The following is a 12,467-nucleotide window of genomic DNA, read 5'->3' as shown; positions in this document are numbered from 1 at the left end:
AGCAGTTTTCTTGTGTCAGTCTGGATCTTTATCGTTTGTGTCATCTCCGACAGAAGTACTGTCGATTTAACTTCCCCAGAAATCCAAACCAGCGGGGCCTGGGGGAGCTGTGATTGGTTTGCTCGGGTTGTTTGTGTTTCTCTGTGGCACATGCCAGCTTTTGAGATTGTTAAAGTGTGTAATCATTTCTTTTTCAGTAATGCCGGTCGACTTATTTTGCAGCTGTTTTTTCAGCCAAATCTTATTGAGATGAAAGATTAAAGTTGTATTAGAACTTGATGCTAAATGTGCTTCTTAGTGTTGTTTTGTTTTGTTTTTTAGGAATTGCAAGGATAAAAACACATATTTTGAACATGCTTTTTTACAGATACTAAAATTCATAAACTTCTCTTAGATGGCCTACCGTAGCTTTGTTTTTTCCAACAGGCTCTTTATTTATCCAGTATTTTCCACACAGTCAGTAGATTGACATTATGAAATTAAACAACCTTTTTTTCTGGCCCATTTAGCTTTCCTGTAGCCAGTGGCTACTGTGCTTAGTTTCTTCCTTGTAAGTAATTCTGCTCTTTGCAAAACAACTTCCATGTCTCTGTTTGCTTTGCACACGTCACAGTGAGTTGCTGTCTTGCGTTTCTCTGTCAACATTAGAATATCTCCAAAGGAGGACATACTGAGCTAACAGACTGCTCACTCTGCAGCAGGCAGCCTGTCTTGATTCTTGCAGCTGGTTCACTTTAGAAACTTTAGGAAATCCGATGAAACAATTACGGCACACACAAATTGAAGTTCACACTACTGGATATATTCATCAACTTGCTAACAATGAGGGATTACTGTGATCTGATGGTTTCTTTAGATGAACAACAGTTTAGTAAATGGCTGTAATCTAATTCATGTCACTAATTGGATTATATTTATATTTGTATTTAAATATCAATTGAAGAAATGATATAACCAGATATGAATGAAACTTTTTATCTCAAGGTACTTCACAGAATGTCTTTTCCAATTTGGTGTTTTATACAGCACCTGCCACTTTTATTGGCAAACCCATTAAAAATGTCTAAAAAGCCCTAAAAAGAAAATTGAGCTTTATTGAGCTTATTTGACTCTAACACTAGGTGTGTTGTGGCTAAAGCAGTGGATAAATATGTGGAAAGGTACCTTATGCCCACTGTTAAGTAAGGAGGAGGATCTGTGATGCTCTAGTCTTTTTTTTTCAAAGGTCATAGGAACCTTGGCTGCATTTTTGCATGTAGCATCATTGTTTTGTTAAAATGCCAAGAAAGTTTAAACAGCATTCTGGTGACCTCTGCCAGAAAACTGAAAATTGGTCGTCATTTTAAAGTTTGGTACTCTAAACTGTGCCGTAAATACACTGCGAGTCCTCATCTTACACTATAAAACCAGGCAGTTGATAATCAGTGGCATCAGACTAAAACACTGGATTGGTTGATAAATTGGTGACTCCAGCTCAGTTTCTGATATTGGATCGGATCAGTCCAAGCTTTAACCCACATGTTATTTGGGTTTTGATCTTTTTGATGAGTTTTTTTTTTATATTTTCATAAAATATATCCATTATAAATGACTAGCAATCTAACTTATAGTTTACTTGATATTTACAAATTGTATGTGTCTTAGGGGGTTCTGCATATGATCCAAAGTCAAGGAAAATAATCAAATGAGCATCTTGGTACACTTATTCATTGATATTTGTAGACATGGGCTTCTTTCTTAAGGTCCCACCAAAGCAATTCAAGTAGGTTGATGTCTGAACTTTGACTGGGCCATTATGCAGTCTTAACCAAGCTTCTTGTGTCAAAACAGAACAGTCTCATATTTTGACTGGTTTACTCATTGACAGCAAGGGGCCCAGGGCCTGTTGCTGCGAATACAAAGAAATCCTAACCCCTCCACCACCATGCTTGACAGTTGGTATGTCTTGCTTTGTTTTGGTAGGTGTTTGTGGTGATATACTGTTTGGTTTCTGCTAAGCTCTGTGCTATGTATCAAATACCTCCACTGGTCTCATCTATTCAGAAAATATTATGCTAAATATGTGATCAGATTAATGCAGCAATAATTTTTGTAGATAAAATGCTTTCTCCTGGAACGCCTTCGAAACCAAAAATCCTTGTTCGCTTTGTTTTTCCTAATTATACAGGTGTGCACAATCGGAGATGTAGCCCTTGGATTTAATTTTTTTGGTAACTTGTCTTATCACGCTTTCTGAAAACATTGTCCACTCATGAAAAACGTTTGCAAGGATGTACTTATTTTTCAACACATGCCTTCTCCATTTTAGTTTAGTTTTTGTTCTCTTAATATGACATGGCAGAACCGGTGAGTTTTGTAGGTTGATTTAAATAACTTCAGACCTTTCTGAAGACCTGATCATCCCACTAATTGAAACACAAGAAGTGAATGCAGGTGTACTTTCTTTTTTACCATAACTGTTTATATATTAAAGAGTGTCACACCATCATGGTGTCTTCTTACTTTTTGTTGTAGTGTAAATGTAAAGTTGCTCTTAAGGTTTTTGACTCCTCTTCCTTGCCTCTGTTTTGCCTGCATTGTCAGATTAGTCATGCCATATACAGCAAGAGGCTACTGCTCTCTAGAGGAGACATAATTATACGTGGGTGGTAATGCTTTCACAAGTTGTTCTTTTGTATTATTTGGCCAAATAAGATGGGTAAAAAAAATCAGGAATCCACAAAAAATATACTTTCACCTCTTGGCTGAAGCTGCTATAGATTACTGCTCATGGTGCTACTTTGTGCTCAAAAGAGAGATGTGTGTTATGGTGGCAGAATATTACAGTATTTGGAGGTTTTATGTATTTCAGGAGAGGAATGGCCTGCAGCAGTGTTTCTCATCATTTTAAAATCATAAGGCTTACGAATTTTAAAAATCTGAGGGCAGAAAGGTTGAAAGCAGAGCTTTACTTACGTCAGTGGTGGAGGCGTTAGAAGTGAGTTACATTACACGAAGGTTTTGTAACGTTTTAATCAAGAAGATGCAATATTTTATTTAGCAAAATAGGAGCTACAGAGATTCAATTAGTTATAACAGTTTTTAAACTGTGCTTGTTGACTCAAGTCTAAACTTAACTCACATTTCTAGGATTAATTCCTCCAATTTTATTCATGACATTCTGAGAGGAATTGGTAAGTAATAGTTTTAGAGGTTTGACTTTTTGGCCCATTCTTCTGTTTTTAGTTGGTTCTTCTTTTCATGCAATTTCATGGCTCTAATGAAACCTATACAATGCTTTTTGTTTCCTCGTTTGAGGTTCACAGTCGTTGAATATTTAAATATCTGATAACATATCAGGATCCACTCTTGCTGCTTGTTGTTAAAGACATTTTTAATGCAAACTAGTTGGGCCAGGCCGAAATTTAATTATATGGTACTTCTGGATATGCAAAAATAGCAGTGGTGTATACATAACTTTAAATAACTTCATTAAAAACTAATCCCAATTTTAAGTAGGGCATATGCAGAGAGTTTTAGTGTGTTGCTTTTTTTTAATGTATTTTATGTACGAAGGGCTGTTAGTTTGATATATTTTTATAGGGAAGTGTCCTCTGTCCTCTGAAATGATGCACAGGGAAGTTTTACTCTTTAAGGCCACTTATATAAAAAACACGTGATGATAACATGAGGAAAAATTAGTTTATATAGTTAATGTCGTGGATCTACAGGGGTTGGACAATGAAACTGAAACACCTAATAATTTATTAGTATGGGGTAGGGCCTCAACTTCACTTTCATGTTCATCAAACCAATCTTTCACCAGTCTTGCTGTGTGTATTGGTGCATTGTCATCCTGATACACGGCACTGCCTTCAGGATACAATGTTTGAACCATTGGATGCACATGGTCCTCAAGAATGGTTCGGTAGTCCTTGGCAGTGACGCGCCCATCTAGCACAGCTATTGGGCCAAGGGAATGCCATGATATGGCAGCCCAAACCATCACTGATCCACCCCCATGCTTCACTCTGGGCATGCAACAGTCTGGGTGGTACGCTTCTTTGGGGCTTCTCCACACCGTAACTCTCCCGGATGTGGGGAAAACAGTAAAGGTGGACTCATCAGAGAACAATACATGTTTCACATTGTCCACAGCCCAAGATTTGCGCTCCTTGCACCATTGAAACCGACGTTTGGCATTGGCATGAGTGACCAAAGGTTTGGCTACAGCAGCCAGGCCGTGTATATTGACCCTGTGGAGCTCCTGACGGACAGTTCTGGTGGAAACAGGAGAGTTGAGGTGAACATTTAATTCTGCCGTGATTTGGGCAGCCGTGGTTTTATGTTTCTTGGATACAATCCGGGTTAGCACCAGAACATCCCTTTCAGACAGCTTCCTCTTGCATCCACAGTTAATCCTGTTGGATGTGGTTCGTCCTTCTTGGTGGTATGCTGACATTACCCTGGATACCGTGGCTCTTGATACATCACAAAGACTTGCTGTCTTGGTCACAGATGCGCCAGCAAGACGTGCACCAACAATTTGTCCTCTTTTGAACTCTGGTATGTCACCCATAATGTTGTGTGCATTTCAATATTTTGAGCAAAACTGTGCTCTTACCCTGCTAATTGAACCTTCACACTCTGCTCTTACTGGTGCAATGTGCAATCAATGAAGACTGGCTACCGGGCTGGTCCAATTTAGCCATGAAACGTCCCACACTAAAATGACAGGTGTTTCAGTTTCATTGTCCAACCCCTGTATATTATAGTTCCTGTCTTTTTTCTCTAAAGCTGCATTTAAAAACTGTGTTTTACTGTGTAACATTATGGGAAATGCAGCCTGATATGGAAATCATGTAAACAAACTGTTTGCTTTAAATTAAAGGTCATGCACATTTTTGTTTCATGGCCCCATGGAGTGCTTTTATGTAACATTAGGGTGTGTTAAAACATCCCTGGCTGTATTTAATAAATGTATTGTGTTTGACTCACTGCTGAGATTTGCAGTGATGGAAGGCAGCAGACATTTTTCAACCCTGTGGCTCTCAGTCTTTGGTGACTTTTCAAGGATGAAAGCCTGATGAAATATTTTAGCACATTTTCAGACCACGTATGGGTAGAAACGTTTTCATCACCAGGTGAAAGTGTACGGAAATTAATTTTGGTGTGCAACAGTTTAAAAAAATAAACTGGTTCTGCTTGGTTTTCATCAGTGTTCCTGCGATGCTGGGGATTGATTGTGCTGTTGCTGAAGACAATGCACACATGGTGTAATCCTGGTATTATGAGTCTGTAGGACTAGGGGAAATTGCTGGCCAGTTATTTTCATCCTGACGAGGTAATCCATCTGTACACATTACCACAAGGATCAATCCTCCTCCCCCGCAGCCGTAGTTTACTGAGGCTGCTAATGGGCACCTATCAAGGCTCAATCATAATGAAACAAAAGGAAATCACATTATGGCTTCAGTGATTTGGCCAAGTGGATTGACAAACACAAGGACGATTTCCTAACTGAGATGAATATTCCCAATCATGTTGTTGATTAAGGTTTTCCAGTGTGGTTAAGGATACTTGATTATCTATGCAGAGTGAACAGGTTGGACTCAAAGCAGAGGAATGATCGTTTTTCCAGCTGGGCAAATATAGGATGCGAAGCACCACAGGTGTTTTGTCTGTTTCCCTACAAGTGCTAATTAAGATGATCCCCTCAGAAGATGATGGTTTACTGAACAAAACCACAGGTGGATTAGTGACATGTGGAACGGCCCACTGGACAATCCATGCAATTGTTCAAAAATGCGTTTGTGGAAGCTAGAATAAAAAAAAAAACATCCTAATTTGGATTCATAGCTATTCAGTAAGTGAATGTTTGATCTACTGCTTTTGTGTAGCACTTTTACTAATTTTCATATTTCAATCAAATATACTTATTGTAAATTAACTAAATATGCTATTGGCCACAGAACAGGAGATCATTTGCGTGTATTTTGAGTGAACGTTTTTTTGAGTTTGCTGCTTACAAGGACCCTGGTTCTGCTGCAGATTTCTTGTCAATAGGAAGTTGTTTCTCTCCGCTGTTTCCACATGCTTGCTGTGGAGGGGGATTGCTGCAATAGTAATGATGGAGTCGGCTGGGCTTTCTTAGATGGAAAACCTTTTGGTTTGTTTTTTTAAGTTGACATTTGTATGCGGATAATCTTGTAATTGCTTCATTTTCTGTTGCATTTAAAAGTAATCCATCTGTTAAAGAACCTGCAGCATGTTTTTTTTCCTCTTATATGTTATTGATCTTACAAATAATAAACAAAAACTGGCAGGTCAGACCTCAAAGAACAACTGAAATTGGTATTAGGCAGCTTGATTGGTGCATTTGTAAAATTAAAGGAGTAGATATATGGGAAACCTTAAAAAATATCCAGATCTTCAACAGTGTCTATGAGCCAGAATGGTAGCCCCTTTAATATTGAAATTTAGTGTAATGGTTGTTGTAAAAATGATTAAAATATTGAGTTTAATGAAAGCTCAGTACTTGGGTTTCTTTGCGATTATCCTTTCAGGAAGTATTCTGAGGACTTGATGGAAACGTATTGTAATTTGTTTTTGCAATTTTCTGATAGTTGAAACATGTAGTAACATGATTGGATGTAAATACAAATCTTTGGTTGCATTTGTTTTTTTGCATCAGCTGCAAAAAAGCTGCATGTTTCAACATTTCACAATAAGCAGAATATTGTTTTTCCCTTGTACCATCCCTAAAATTATCATTTTGGGTTTTAAACATGTTTTGCTTATAGTGTACACAGGAAAAGCTACTTAAATACTCCTTATCCTTGAAGTATCTTAAACAAATTCTGTCCCTAATAACGTTCAGCACTTTGAGCGAGTTTAAGATTGATCAAATTACCTTTTGTTGCATAAATAAATGCTGTTTTTAACTCGAGATCAATGAAAGATCTACTGACAGTTGACGTACCCCATAGGAACTCTAACTGCATGTACAATTCAGCAATAAAAGAGAATCATGTAGGAATTTACATTGTGAAAACACGGACCAGTTTAGCTCTTATACTAACTGTTTAATTCCCTGCCATTACAGCCACTTCAAATGGTATATATACTTACCCTTGATGGCTCTGACAGAACACAACACTCCAGAACTAAAAGGGCGTTTGATCAAATCTTTGTTAGTTTTTCTTCCTCCCTCCTCCTCTGTCTGTCTGGCAGCGATCACTCAGTCTCTTCTCCCTACTGTGCGAGTCATTTTTTCTCTCAAAGCGTTTGCCTCGCACCTTTCCCGGCTGGCTCTCTCCTCCCCTGTTCCCTCTTGTAGACCTTTTCCCTCCGCGCTCTTCTCTCCAACGAGGTGAAAAACACACTTGTCAAATACAGGTAGGTCACCACGCCATCTCTCATCCTCATCAGTTGCTAAGAACGAGGCACTTTTATGCAAACAAGTTTGTCAGGAACGTATGAGTGCTGCATCCTGTAGCTTTTTTTCCCCCTAAGACGAGGTGGCAGAAGCAACAGCTGTTCAGTGTCTGCGTGACAAAACCAGCTGAGGTGCTTTGAAGCTTCTGCTCAGACCTTTTTGAAAAAAGTCACAAATTACCATGAAGAGCTCCTGGTTCTTGGGAGCAATAATCAGAGTTCACTAACGATGACCTTTCCAGTTCTATATTTTCAAGAATCTAAAAAGAAAAGGCAGGCCGTCTTAGTTTCTGTAAAGTTTCAACAACTCCAGTTCGAAACACAGTGAAGATAAAGTGTTAATCCTTAAGGCTGCACAGGATGAATCACTTTTTGTCACCTCTGTTTGCAGCCGTTTCCTCTCCTCCTGCTGAAAAAGCTGCTTGGATGCTGATTTATCCGTGAGCTGCTATTGCATGAAATTCCCTTGTAGATGGACCTCTCATGCTGCTTCAGAGCCCCGAGCAACATGCAAAAGAGGAGATGGAGGAGGTGGAGGAGTTGGATGAAACAGGGCGGGAGTAGCTGCAGGAGGAGCTGATGTGGGCGTCTGTCGTGCTTCAGGAAGATCTGAATCTTTGTCAAAGCAATGACGGTGCAGCAGAAAAAAGAAATTTCTACTTTTTAGAGTCAAGGTCCGCTTCATGGAGACTCCAGATAAATTTGACTATCTTTAATAGGCTGACAATCAGTATTATATATTAAAACTGTACTTATTTAAAACGATTACTCACCAGGTTTGGGAACACCAAGGCACTTTTTGCTTTTGAAGAACAGTGTGTTGGCTTGAACATTAAATTTTGCTTGATACCTTCTTTATAAATCTTTAAATAAAAAAAAAGAAACTGAGAAACTGAGTTTTTTTTTTACAAATGTAGACTATCGTATAAAAAGCAAACTAAAATATGCAATTAATTGTACTTTAAATCTTTCATAAAAACAAAATACTAAATTTGAAATAACAGCAAAATATATAACCTTATAAAGCCATAACTAAGTAACAAAATTGAGGATTGCTGAGTGGTGCTGACACTACAGAATACTTAATTTTGCAGATCATGTGTTTTGATCATCTGCATCTTTGATCCAAAGTGTTCCCACACAAATGAACAGACGCCACCTTATTTATTTACTAAACTCTGCTGCGCCTACTCTGCTCTTTATGCCATATTTACTTGCGCTGGTTCTTCAAAATACAACCACACTATGGTCAGACTTTGAAAGGGGTAGAGGCCTGCATCAGTTAATCAGATTAATACAACATAATAGCAAGAATAATATGCCAGCATAAAATATATATTCCGTTTTTATTTGACGATTACAATTGTGTTTGGCATCATTATGGGCCAAAATCAAAATTGAAAGAGATATTTGATAAATTGTATATCCTTAGTGTGAAGGAGTCGTCTTATTAAGGGTTCAAAGAAGACTTGGGACAGATATTTGCTGTTTACCCTTAGAAGTAAGATCTGGGAGTAACAGGACACCTAATTTAACTATGTTCCAATTGCAGATAGTGAAACAATTAGAAATTAAAGTCGATAATGTTTTCTACTGTGTTTTATTCATTCACACTAGTTCACAGATGGATGTTGCCTGATACTCTGCATGAAACTAATTTAAATATTTGCTATGTGTTAGTTGTGCTAATAATAGGCGTATTACTCCCATCATCACGATAAATTAGATCAGAGTTTGTGGCCAACTTCCAGTCTCCGTTGTTAAAATTCTGATTTGTCAATATGGATTTTATTCCACTCTAACTTATAGGCTTAATTTAAAAATCTCTGAGAACAGAGTGAAAAATATTTCTTCATAGCCTTCCTGCCATTAATGTTCATCCCTATTTACATTAGGAGCTGAAGTAATGTCACACCATGTGCGTGGGAGAGCAGTCAATCTCAACCAAGGTGTTACTTTTTACAGTTCAATTTAGTATCCTATAGTAGAAATTAAGTTAGCATGATTAATTGGAAAATGCTGATTGCTACCTTAACTCTGAGATTTCCAGAAGACTTCCAACATTTCCAAATCCAGCATGTTTCAACAGACAGTTTGAAAGCTCAAAAGAATAAAATGGAGCAACTTTGCTGTGATAGATTCAGCCGCCCTGGTCGAACTCTACTTTGGGTGAATTTGTCCCTTCCTAAATTGGATGAAACATTGGGTACAAGTTGACATCTTGTGGCAGACGGTTGCTTTTCGTTCCTGAAGTCGAGCGTACAACCAAAACTTTTAAAAAGGGAGAAATGGCGAAGGAACAAAATGACCAGTGCTCATTAAGCTCTGAAATACTGGTGGGTCAAAGGCTATTGCTCAGGAGAAGCTGAATTCCATATTTTGTTATAGTTAGGTGAAAAAAAGCCTTGTGAGCATAGCTTATTTAGAAATCAGATCAAATCTTATCAAAGTGAAAGTATCTTGGTGTGTATTCTAAAAATATCTGATTATCCAGGTAGATTATAGTTATTTTTTATTGTCAGTAGATTATATACAATTATATCAGAGGAGTGCTGTGTAACACCGCTTAATTTTCAAGAGCTGAGCCAGTTATTTCAAAAAGAGTGTCTTTCATAGAATATAAAAAAACAAATTAGTCATTTAATGATGCGCTTCCCTGCCTCAATTAATGATAATTGCTTTGTGTACTTCACACCTCCCACACTGCTTGTCTTCTGGTAAGTAACAATAGCAGCGGCGATAATTACGTCGCATAAACCTTTCCACCAGCAGCATGGTTTCATCCTCTCCTCAGAATATTTTTTGCTTTTTATTATCAACTCAGGCTTCTCATTAGCGGTGGCCAACCAAACGTAAAATTTCTCATCAGTCAGATTCTCTTTCTGACAAACATCAAACACTTTGGAGCCAATTTTCTGCAAACAGACACTCGTGTCATTAGTTAACCAGGACAACCCATACTTCAAGGAGCATCTCAAGAAGCTGTAACTACTTTTGAATACTTTTGTGGCAATCTGCCTGATGTGGGGAATGCATTATTAACTTGATTGATTGCAATCTTCATTACACGTAGTCCAAGTGTCTGCCTTCGAATATGGAAGTAACCTCAGTTTGAAACTGAGGCAAACGGTATGAATGACTGTCATGAAAAGACAAGCTTGAGAAGAAAGACATTAAATTCTGAGTTCAACTCTCTGTTCTTCTTAGCACTTCTGTTTATCATTTGAAAGTCCAGATTTATAGTGAAATATTGGTTGCCGGACGTCATTGAAAGCGGAAAGATGGAAATATGAATGGCTTGTCTGGGATAATTGCTTTTGACTCGTCCTCTTATTTGTTGACCCAAGCCTGACGACCCGTGTATGACAGTTTGAACCATGTGGGTGAGTGGATAAGGATTTTAATTACACGGAAACATTGCTCTTTCTCAAATTTGTTAAAAAAACTTGCATCCTCTGGCCTTGCAGAATAGATTTTGAACTCCCTTGTTTGCTTGTATTAGTCATTGAAGCAATATGTTTGCATGGCCACCATTAGTCGGTGTGGGTGTGTGTGTCCTGTTAATTGTAAGGATGGGATTTTAAAGTCCCTCTTCCCTGTGGACTTGTTATCTCAAGTTGATTTCCTTAATGCATCTAAAGAATGCTATGGTAATTTCAGAGCCAAGCATTATTTTTTTTTGATGGGTTTTGAACTGCAGCATTACAGCTGAGGCCAAAATCATCACAAGGCTGTTGTTTGAGTGTGAAATATAATTTTAGACATCTTTCTGGTGTTAGGTTGAGCTAATCTAATCAGCCAGAACATGAATTCTGTTTGCAGAAACAGCTCTGACCTGACAACGTGGGACCTCTGTTGTAGTCTCGCGGTATTTGGCCCACCAGCCGGTTCTGGATTTGTTTTGGCTCCAGTTGTTGGTAATATAGCTAAGCTGTGAATAAGATTTATTTTTAAACATATTGGTGTTGCTTGATTATAGTCTCCGAAAAATTTATTCACAGCCCTGGTCCTCATTTTGTTTTAACAAATGACATGCTAAAAAGCGTGGCGTGCATTTGCATTTTGCCCCCTTTTACTTTGATATTCCTTTAAAGAATCATTAGCAAACCAAGGCTCTGTAGTAGAAGTTGTGGTTTGAAATTTGGGTCACAGTTCCAAACAGGTAAAACACCGACGATACCATAAGAACACCGTATCCACAGTAAAACGTGGTGGTGGCAGCATCATGATCTGTGGTTACTTTTCTTCAAATGGGTCCTTGTAGAGCTGGGTGAAAATGTGAACAGTTTCAAATGCTAGTTAGTTTTGACCCGAAACCTGGTGTCTAGTACAAATATGAAACAACTTTAGATTTTTTCAATGTGTGGCGGTAAGTCAAAGCATGAATCCAAATAAATTAAAGTAGGACTTCATGATGGTAAATGAAAGTTTTGAAATGGCCTAGCTATTAATCTGACAAGTTATTGGTGTGTACAAGAAATATCCTCACATATGATAGATTTTGAGGACTTTTGCAAGATGGAGTGGGCAAATAATGCCCAATGAAGATGTGGGATGCTGATGGACTCTTATAAAAGAAAATTAAATGCTGAATTTGGTTCAAAAGGTGCTTCAGTAAAGAAAAAAATCTAATTTCAATAATCTATATTATTGAAATGCGTTTACCTGCAGCAGATTTGCTTGTTTTTTGAATTAATTCTACAGTATAAATATCACATCGTTTTCAATGAAAAACAATTTAATGATTCAGTATGGTCTCACTTTTTTAAATGTGCCATTTGTATGTTTTTAGAGAGTATTTGACCATAAAAGCCTGATCAGGGCATATGTATGTATCATCAGGGTAGGGTTCTTTTAAGAAGTAAAGTTTTACCAAAATAATATGTTGGAGTAAATTCTGTTACTTGCTGTGGTTTCAACAAAGCAAGAAAAGCAACGTCATATAACCCTGAACAAACCTTTCATGCAAGCGGCGGCGGCTTTCCAGGTTCTTTGGGTTGAACGTTTGAGTAGCCATGAGCACAGTGAATGATCCTGCGGTGTATATGTCA

The 12,467-nt window shown here is 37.9% G+C and overlaps 2 protein-coding genes across 2 annotated transcripts in view; one reads left to right on the top strand and one right to left on the bottom strand.

The window, feature by feature from the left end:
* chrm5b (cholinergic receptor, muscarinic 5b) overlaps positions 1-7,811 on the bottom strand; it is a 29,967-nt gene extending 22,156 nt beyond the window's left edge. The window contains exon 1 of the mRNA XM_047387612.1: positions 7,111-7,811. The gene's annotated coding sequence lies outside the window, so the exon portion shown is untranslated. The remainder of the gene's footprint in view (positions 1-7,110) is intronic.
* The window catches only part of aven (apoptosis, caspase activation inhibitor), a 51,377-nt gene that overhangs the window by 15,178 nt on the left and 23,732 nt on the right, over positions 1-12,467 (top strand). The window lies entirely within an intron of this gene.

This window comes from Girardinichthys multiradiatus, chromosome 15 (assembly GCF_021462225.1).
Source record: "Girardinichthys multiradiatus isolate DD_20200921_A chromosome 15, DD_fGirMul_XY1, whole genome shotgun sequence".
Classification (NCBI taxonomy): Eukaryota; Metazoa; Chordata; class Actinopteri; order Cyprinodontiformes; family Goodeidae; genus Girardinichthys; species Girardinichthys multiradiatus.
The sequence above is the reverse complement of the archived record's forward strand: the minus strand, read 5'-3'. Positions and strand labels throughout refer to the sequence as shown.